Genomic DNA, 9,896 nt, shown 5'->3' on the forward strand with positions numbered 1-9,896 from the left:
TTATATGTGGATGACATACTGTTGATTGGAAATGATACTAAATTCTGAATAGCATAAAAGGATACTTGAATAAGAATTTTTCAATGAAAGACCTTGGTGAAGCTGCTTATATATTGGGCATCAAGATCTATAGAGATAGATCAAGACGCTTAATTGGACTTTCACAAAGCACATACCTTGATGAAGTTTTGAAGAAGTTCAAAATATGGATCAAGCAAAGAAAGGGTTCTTTGCCTGTGTTACAAGGTGTGAAGTTGAGTCAGAGTCAATGCCCAACCACTGCAGAAGATAGAGAGAAAATGAAAGTCATTCCCCATGCTTCAGCCATAGGTTCTATCATGTATGCAATGCTGTGTACCAGACCTAATGTGTGCCTTGCTATTAGTTTAGCATGGAGGTACCAAAGTAATCCAGGAGTGGATCACTGGACAGCGGTCAAGAACATCCTGAAATACCTGAAAAGGACAAAGGATATGTTTCTCGTTTATGGAGGTGACAAAGAGCTCGTCATAAATGGTTATATCGATGCAAGCATTGACACTGATCCGGATGACTCTAAGTCACAAACCGGATACGTATTTTTTATTGAATGGTGGAGCTGTCAGTTGGTGCATTTCTAAGCAAAGCGTCGTGGCGGGATCTACGTGTGAAGCAGAATACATAGCTACTTCGGAAGCAACAAATGAAGGTGTCTGGATGAAGGAGTTCATATCCAATCTAGGTGTCATACCTAGTGCATCGGGTCCAATGAAAATCTTTTGTGATAATACTGGTGCAATTGCCTTGGCAAAGGAATCCAGATTTTCACAAGAGAACCAAGCACATCAAGAGATGCTTCAATTCCATTCGCGATCAAGTCAAGGAGGGAGACATAGAGATTTTAAGATACATATGGATCTGAATGTGTTTGCACACCCGTTGACTAAGCCTCTCTCACAAGCAAAACATGATCAACACCAAGACTCCATGGGTGTTAGAATCTTTACAATGTAATCTAGATTATTGACTCTAGTGCAAGTGGGAGACTGAAGGAAATATGCCCTAGAGGCAATAATAAAGTTATTATTCATATTTCCTTATATCATGATAAATGTTTATTTTTCATGCTAGTATTGTACTAACCGGAAACTTAGTACATGTGTGAATACATAGACAAACATAGTGTCACTAGTATGCCTCTACTTGACTAGCTCATTAATCAAAGATGGTTATGTTTCCTAGCCATAGACATGAGTTGTCATTTGATGAACGGGATCACATCATTAGAGAATGATGTGATTGACTTGACCCATCCGTTAGCTTAGCACTATAATCATTTAGTTTATTGCTATTGCTTTCTCCATAAATTATACATGTTCCTATGACTATGATATTATGCAACTCCTGAATACCATAGGAACACTTAGTGTGCTATCAAACGTCACAACATAACTAGGTGATTATAAAGATGCTCTACAGGTGTCTCCGATGGTGTTTGTTGAGTTGGCATAGATCGAGATTAGGATTTGTCACTCTGATTGTCAGAGAGGTATCTCTGGGCCCTCCCGGTAATGCACATCACTATAAAGCCTTGCAAGCAATGTGACTAATGAGTTAGTTACGATATGTTGCATTATGGAACGAGTAAAGAGATTTGCCAGTAACGAGATTGAACTAGGTATGATGATACCCATGATAGAATCTCGGGCAAGTAACCAAGGTTGGAAAAAGCGGTAGGCGTAAGCGAGGCGATTAGCCTTCGCCTAGTGCCTAGGCGATGCCTAAGAGCCCTAGGCGCGGCCTAGGCGGTAATATTTTTTTACTCATAGTGTATTTGCGATTATTATATGGGTGTTGATATTAGTTTAGGCCATATAAATAAGTTAATTACCATCCACTGCCATTGGAATATAACCCGTTTGGCATATCAGTACAGTATGTGGCATGATTTCTTGCTTGGGTAGGCAATTCCTTGCTTGCCCTGCCTAGGCCTCCATTTATGCCCTAGGCGAGGCGTTCGGCCATTGCCTAACGCCTAGGCGTGCCTAAGCGCCTCCTAGGCACTGCGTTTTCCAACAGAGCAAGTAACATATCAGTAACAAAGGGAACAACATATGTTGTTATGCGGTTTGACCGATAAAGATCTTCGTAGAATATGTAGGAACCAATATGAGCATCCAGGTTCCGCTATTGGTTATTGACCGGAGATGAGTCCCGATCATGTCTACATAGTTCTCGAACCCGTAGGGTCCGCACACTTAATGTTCGATGACGATCGGTATTATGAGTTTATGTGTTTTTATGTACTGAAGGTAGTTCGGAGTCCCGGACATGATCGTGGACATAACGAGGAGTCTCGAAATGGTCGATACATGAATATTGATATATTGGAAGGTTATGTTTGGACACCGGAATGGTTTCAGATGAGTTCGGGCATATACCGGAGTAGCGGGGGGTTACCGGAACCCCTCGGGGGCTTAATGGGCCTACATGGGCTTTAGTGGAAGAGAGTGTTCGAAATATGCCCTAGAGGCAATAATAAAATGGTTATTATTATATTTCCTTGTTCATGATAATTTTCTATTGTTCATGCTATAAATGTATTTACCGGAAACCATAATACATGTGTGAATACATAGACCACAACATGTCCCTAGTAAGCCTCTAGTTGACTAGCTCGTTGATCAATACATGGTTATGGTTTCCTGACCATGGACATTGGATGTCGTTGATAACGATATCACATCATGTAACGCCCCGAGACCGATGTGTCAGGTGTCCTCCAGTTATTCGCTGTTTGTTGCCTTGTCCTTGCTTGCGTGTCATGCATTGCATGTCATGTCATCATGTGCATTGCATCATCATGTTTTTCAAAACTTGCATCTGTCCCGGTCTCCTCGTTCTCTCCGTTGTCTGTTCTGAGCCCAACCACACTTGCACGCGCCCGCGGCACGTCCGAAATATTATTTTATAAGTGGCTAGAAAATGTTCTCGGATTGGGTTGAAAGTTGGCGTGTGGTCTTATTATAGTGTAGATAGACCGCCTGTCAAGTTTCATCGCATTCGGAGTTCGTTTGATAGCCCAACCGTTAAACTATAGTGGCATTATAGCCGGTCTAACGTCGGACGTTTTCGGTCTCCGGAAACCCTGCCGGGCCTCTCTCTCTTCTTTTCTGTCAGCTCGAGCCCTTCTACACAGCCCACAAGTTCCAATCAACCCCTTGCATGCGTGTCCGAAATTGTCCCGGACCCGACCCGGACCGTCGTCACCATTGGATCCGGATCATCCCCAAACGTCTATAAAACATCTCCGTTTTCTTTTTTGGACTCCCTACCTATTTGTTTCTTGACCGTCCGATTACGATCGGAGGGATGAGGTAGCCCCTACCCAAAGATCCATATACCATATATAAACAGATTCAACCCTAATTTCTAGGGGAGATGTCCCATCCATCCCCACGCCGCCGCCACACTCCCCATCGGGATCCAAAACTAGCCTCCACCTTCTCCTTGTTTTCCCCTCCTGTCCAACCACCATCGCCGCCCAAGTCCTGCATCCTCTGCCCGTCGCTCCTCTCCTGTAGCCGCCCGAGCACCGGCCAGCTCACTGGAGCAGACCACCGACGCCCGAGTCAAATCCCCTCGCGCTACCTTCTTCTTTCCATTCTTCTTACCCTGTCTCATCACTCTCTCTCTCTCTCTCCCTCCCGTTTCCTCTCGTAGGAGCTCGCCGTGGAGTTGGAACAGCGCCGCCGTCGAACTTAGTCCGCGGTCGCCTTTGACCGGATCCAGTGATGGCCGAGCTGATCCACCCGTTTTGCCGCCCGCCGGACCTCCCCCCGGTCTGCTCCCGTCCAAGTCCGCCTTCGCTTGCCTGGCCGACGCCAAGTCCCTGTGCCGCGCCTACCACCTCCTCTTAATCCTCATGCCCCTCCCCTTTCTTTTCCCTGTATCTCTCACCTCGCCTCCCTGCAGGAACCGTGCAGCGCCGCCGCCCTTGGAACTCCTCCGCCATGGACGCCAGGTCCCAAGGTCTCCGCTGCCTCTGCTTCGATCCGGCAGGAAACGAGACCCGAAGGCTTCTCGCGCTTGGATCCGGACGCCACCGAGCTCTCGCACCGACCCCTCCTCATCCTGCCGCTCGCCGGAGTCCTCAGCGCCGGCGTGCCTGCTGTTTGCTTCACCGAACCGGCCGCCAAGTCCCATGCCGCTGCTGCTCTTTTTCCTGTCGAGAAGAGGAGGACACCGCATCTGCACCGAGTCATTCAAGCGACCGCGTTGACCTTTCCCCGACTGAACCAAGCAGGCCAGCCCAGCGCGCCCCTGCCAGCCTCTCCCTCTCCACAGATCTGGGCCAAGCCCGCTGGGTGAGCAGCCCCAGCGCCTGTTCCTCTTGGGCCAGCAAGATTCGGCCCAACACATGTTTTTTTCCTGGACGTTTTAGTTATTTTTTCAGAGAGAGCAGTTTTGCAGGAACCCCCCTAAGTTTCATGCATTTAATAATTCACCAACCGTGCATCGGATGTAAATAATTTATTATGAAACTTGACTAGAATTTCATCTAGTTTAATAATATGCAACTTTCATCCATGTTTAAAATGTTTAACTTGCTGTTTGCTTTAATTTTATGTTTTGCCATGTTAAAATGCTTTAAATCATAACTAAATAATCGTAGCTCGGTTTCTAATAAACTTTATATGTAAATGGGGTAGAATTTTGCCTAGTTTAACATGGTGGCATCACTTTGCATGTTTAACAACTATAAAATTTGGTTTAGGGCAGAACAGCACCAAACCTAATATATGCATTTGGGGATTTATCGGAATTGTTGTTCATTGCTTCCGGCCTCATTTAAACTTGACTAGATAGGTAGTTTTACTTTTCTTCACCCTCTTGCCATGCTAACAACATTTAATCTTGTTGTGTACATAAACGAGATCGAACTAAGTAACTCGAATGTGGTGTTCCGTCAATATGCATCCCGTTGCATATTGAGCTCCACTTAATTTGCAGGATTGCTTGTGCATTTTTCCATGCCATGCCTCTTTAAACCGGACATGCATAATACTTGATTGTGCATCATACCATGATTATGTGGTGGTTGTTTACTATGTTGTTTGCTTCTTTCCGGTGTTGCTTCTTCCGGTTGGTTCCGACAACGTCGCGTTTGTGAGGAACCGTTTGACTACGTCCGTTTATCTTCTTCCTGGACTCGTTCTTCTTCCATGTGGGATTTCAGGCAAGATGACCATACCCTCGAAATCACTTCTATCTTTGCTTGCTAGTCGCTCACTCTTTTGCTATGCCTATGCTGCGATACCTACCACTTGCTTATCATGCCTCCCATATTGTTAAACCAAGCCTCTAACCCACCTTGTCCTAGCAAACCGTTGTTTGGCTATGTTACCGCTTTGCTTAGCCCCTCTTATAGCGTTGTTAGTTGCAGGTGAAGATTGAAGTTTTTTCCTTGTTGGAACATGGAGATGTTGTTCCTTGTTGGAACATGTTTACTTGTTGGGATATCACAATATCTCTTATTTAATTAATGCATATATATACTTGGTAAAGGGTGGAAGGCTCGGCCTTATGCCTGGTGTTTTGTTCCACTCTTGCCGCCCTAGTTTCCGTCATATCGGTGTTATGTTCCTGGATTTTGCGTTCCTTACGCGGTTGAGTTATAATGGCAACCCCTTGACAGTTTGCCTTGAATAAAACTCCTCCAGCAATGCCCAACCTTGGTTTTACCATTTGCACTAACAACCTACCACCTTCCCTTGGGTTCTACAGACTCAAGGGTCATCTTTATTTTAACCCCCCCCCGGGCCAGTGCTTCTCTAAGTGTTGGTTCAAACCGAGCTGCCTGCGGGGCCACCTCGGGGAAACTTGAGGGTTGGTTTTACTCGTAGCTAGTCTCATCTGAGTGTGCTCTGAGAACGAGATATGTGTAGCTCCTGTCGGGATTTGTCGGCACATTCGGGCGGTGTTGCTGGACTTGTTTTACCATTGTCGAGGATGTCTTGTAACCTGGATGCCGAGCCTGATCGTATTGTCTTGGGAGAAGGAATATCCTTCGTTGACTGTGAGAGCTTGTGATGGGCTAAGTTGGGACACCCCTGCAGGGTTTTGAACTTTCGAAAGCCGTGCCCGCGGTTATGGGCAGATGGGAATTTGTTAATGTCCGGTTGTAGAAAACCTGAAGTTGACCTTAATTAAAATACATCAACCGCGTGTGTAACCGTGATGGTCTCTTCTCGGCGGGGTCCGGGAAGTGAACACGGTGTTGGAGTTATGCTTGACGTAGGTTGTTCTAGGATCACTTCTTGATCATAGTTTCTCGATCGTGCTTTTGCCTTCTCATCTCGCTCTCTTTTGCGAATACGTTAGCCACCAAATATGCTAGTCGCTTGCTGCAGCTCCACCTCATAGCTTTTACCCTACCTATAAGCTTAAATAGTCTTGATCGCGAGGGTGTGAGATTGCTGAGTCCCCGTGACTCACAGATACTTCCAAAACCAGTTTGCAGGTGCCGATGAAACAGTGCAGGTGACGCAACCAAGCTTAAGGAGGAGCTCGATGAAGATCTTGTCCTTTGTGTTGTTTCGTTCTAGTTGATCAGTAGTGGAGCCCAGTTGGGGCCGATCGGGGATCTGTGTAGCTTTGGGGTAATCTTCTTTTTATTTTGGTTCCGTAGTCGGACCTTGATTGTATCTGGTTGATGTAATGTTTTATTCATGTAATTGTGTGAAGTGGCGATTGTAGGCCATCTATGTATCTCTTTCCCTTATGTATTACATGGGTTGTGTGAAGATTACCTCACTTGCGACATAGCTTTCAATGCGGTTATGCCTCTAAGTCGTGCTTCGACACGTGGGAGATATAGCCGCATCGAGGGCGTTACACATCATTAGGAGAATGATGTGATGGACAAGACCCAATCCTAAGCATAGCACAAGATCGTGTAGTTCGTTTGCTAGAGCTTTTCTAATGTCAAGTATCATTTCCTTAGACCATGAGATTGTGCAACTCCCGGATACCGTAGGAGTGCTTTGGGTGTATCAAAAGTCACAACATAACTAGGTGGCTATAAAGGTGCACTACAAGTATCTCCGAAAGTGTCTGTTGGGTTGGCACGAATCAAGACTGGGATTTGTCACTCCGTATGATGGAGAGGTATCTCTGGGCCCACTCGGTAATGCATCGTCATAATGAGCTCAATGTGACTAAGGAGTTAGCCACGGGATCATGCATTACGAAACAAGTAAAGAGACTTGCCAGTAACGAGATTGAATGAGGTATGGGGATATCGACAATCGAATCTGGGGCAAGTAACATATCGATAGACAAAGGGAATTGTATACGGGATTGATTGAATCCCCGACATCGTGGTTCATCCGATGAGATCATCGTGGAACATGTGGGAGACAATATGGGTATCCAGATCTCGCTATTGGTTATCGACCGGAGAGGTGTCTCGGTCATGTCTGCATGGTTCCCGAACCCGTAGGGTTTACACACTTAAGGTTCGGTGACGCTAGAGTTATAATGGGAATAGTATGTGGTTACCGAAGGTTGTTCGGAGTCCCGTATGAGATCCCGGACATGATGAGGAACTCCGGAATGATTCGGAGGTGAAGATCGATATATTGGACAAAGGGTATTGGAGTCCGGAATTTTTCTGGGAGTACCGGGTGATGACCAGCGTGACCGAAAGGAGTTTCGGAGGCCCCGACAAGCGTTGTGGGGCCTTATGGGCCAAGGGGAGGGGGCACACCAGCCCACTAAGGGGCTGTGCGCCCCTCCCACCCCATCTCACGTAACCTGGAGAGGTGGGGGCGCATCCCCTAGGGCAGCCACCCCTCCCGGCTTGGGGGAAAGTTTCCTAGGGGTGGGGGCGCCCAAACCCATCTAGGGTTTCCCCTGTGGCCGTCGCCTCTCCCCTAGGGAAACCCTATGGCTCCTCCTCCTCCCCCTTCCCCCTATATATAGTGAGGGAGGGAGAGGGCAGCCGCACCCCTTCCCTGGCGCAGACCCTCCCTCCTCCAACACCTTCCCCTCCTCTGTAGTGCTTAGCGAAGCTCTGCCGAAGAACCACGAGCTCCGCCACCACCATGACATCGTGTTGCTGGAGTTATCCCTCAACTTCTCCTCTCCCCTTGCTGGATCAAGAAGGAGAAGACTGTTGGGGAATGTAGTAATTTCAAAAAAATTCCTACGCACACACAGGATCATGGTGATGCATAGCAATGAAAGGGGAGAGTGTGTCCACATACCCTCGTAGACCGAAAGCGGAAGTGTTAGCACAACGCGGTTGATGTAGTGGTACGTCTTCATGATTCGACCGATCCAAGTACCGAACGCACGACACCTCCGAGTTTGGCACACGTTCAGCTCGATGACGTCCCATGAACTCCGATCCAACAGAGCTTCACCGGAGAGTTTCATCAGCACGATGGCGTGATGACGATGATGATGATGCTACCGATGCAGGGCTTCGCCTAAGCACCGCTACGATATGATAGAGGTGGATTATGGTGGAGGTGGGCACCCCACACGGCTGGGATAGATCAATAGATCAACTTGTGTGTCTAGAGATGCCCCATGCCCCAATATATAAAGGAGCAAGGGGGGAGGGCGGGCGGCTCCTGTAGGCGCGCCAGGAGGAGGAGTCCTCCTCCTAGTAGGAGTAGGACTCCCCTCTTTCCTACTCCTACTAGGAGGGGGAGAAAGGGGGAGAGGGAGAAGGAAAGGGGGAAGCCCCCCCTCTCCTTGTCCAATTCGGACAAGAGGGGGAGGGGCGCGCGACTGATACGTCTCCATCGTATCTACTTTTCCAAACACTTTTGCCCTTGTTTTGGACTCTAACTTGTATGATTTGAATGGAACTAACCCGGACTGACGCTGTTTTCAGCAGAATTGCCATGATGTTGTTTTATGTGCAGAAAACAAAAGTTCTCGGAATGACCTGAAACTCCACGGAATATCTTACAATAAATAATAAAAAATCCTCACCAAAGATGAAGACCAGGGGGCCCACACCCTTGCCACGAGGGTGGGCCCCCCCTAGGATGCGCCCCCTACCTCGTGGGCCCCCTGGAGACCTCCCGACTCCAACTCCAACTCTATATAACTGCTTTCGGGAAGAAAAAATAGGAGAGAAGATTTCATCGCATTTTACGATACGGAGCCGCCGCCAAGCCCTAATCTCTCTCGGGAGGGCTGATCTGGAGTCCGTTCAGGGCTCCGGAGAGGGGGGTTCATCACTGTCATCATCATCAACCATCCTCCATCACTAATTTCATGATGCTCACCGCCGTGCGTGAGTAATTCCATCATAGGCTTGCTGGACGGTGATGGGTTGGATGAGATTTATCATGTAATTGAGTTAGTATTGTTAGGGTTTGATCCTTAGTATTAACTATGTTCTGTGATTGATGTTGCTATGACTTTGCTATGCTTAATGCTTGTCACTAGGGCCCGAGTGCCATGATTTCAGATCTGAACCTATTATGTTTTCATCAATATATGAGTGTTCTTGATCCTATCTTGCAAGTCTATAGTCACCTATTATGTGTTATGATCCGTTAACCCCGAAGTGACAATAATCGGGATACTTACCGATGATGACCGTAGTTTGAGGAGTTCATGTATTCACTATGTGCTAATGCTTTGTTCCGGTTCTCTATTAAAAGGAGGCCTTAATATCCCTTAGTTTCCATTAGGACCTCGCTGCCACGGGACGGTAGGACAAAAGATGCCATGCAAGTTCTTTTCCATAAGCACGTATGACTATATTCGGAATACATGCCTACATTACATTGATGAATTGGAGCTAGTTCTGTGTCACCCTATGTTATGACTGTTACATGATGAACCGCATCCGGCATAATTATCCATCATTGATCCGATGCCTACGAGCT

This window comes from Triticum dicoccoides, chromosome 4A, assembly GCF_002162155.2.
Source record: "Triticum dicoccoides isolate Atlit2015 ecotype Zavitan chromosome 4A, WEW_v2.0, whole genome shotgun sequence".
NCBI classification, from domain to species: Eukaryota; Viridiplantae; Streptophyta; class Magnoliopsida; order Poales; family Poaceae; genus Triticum; species Triticum dicoccoides.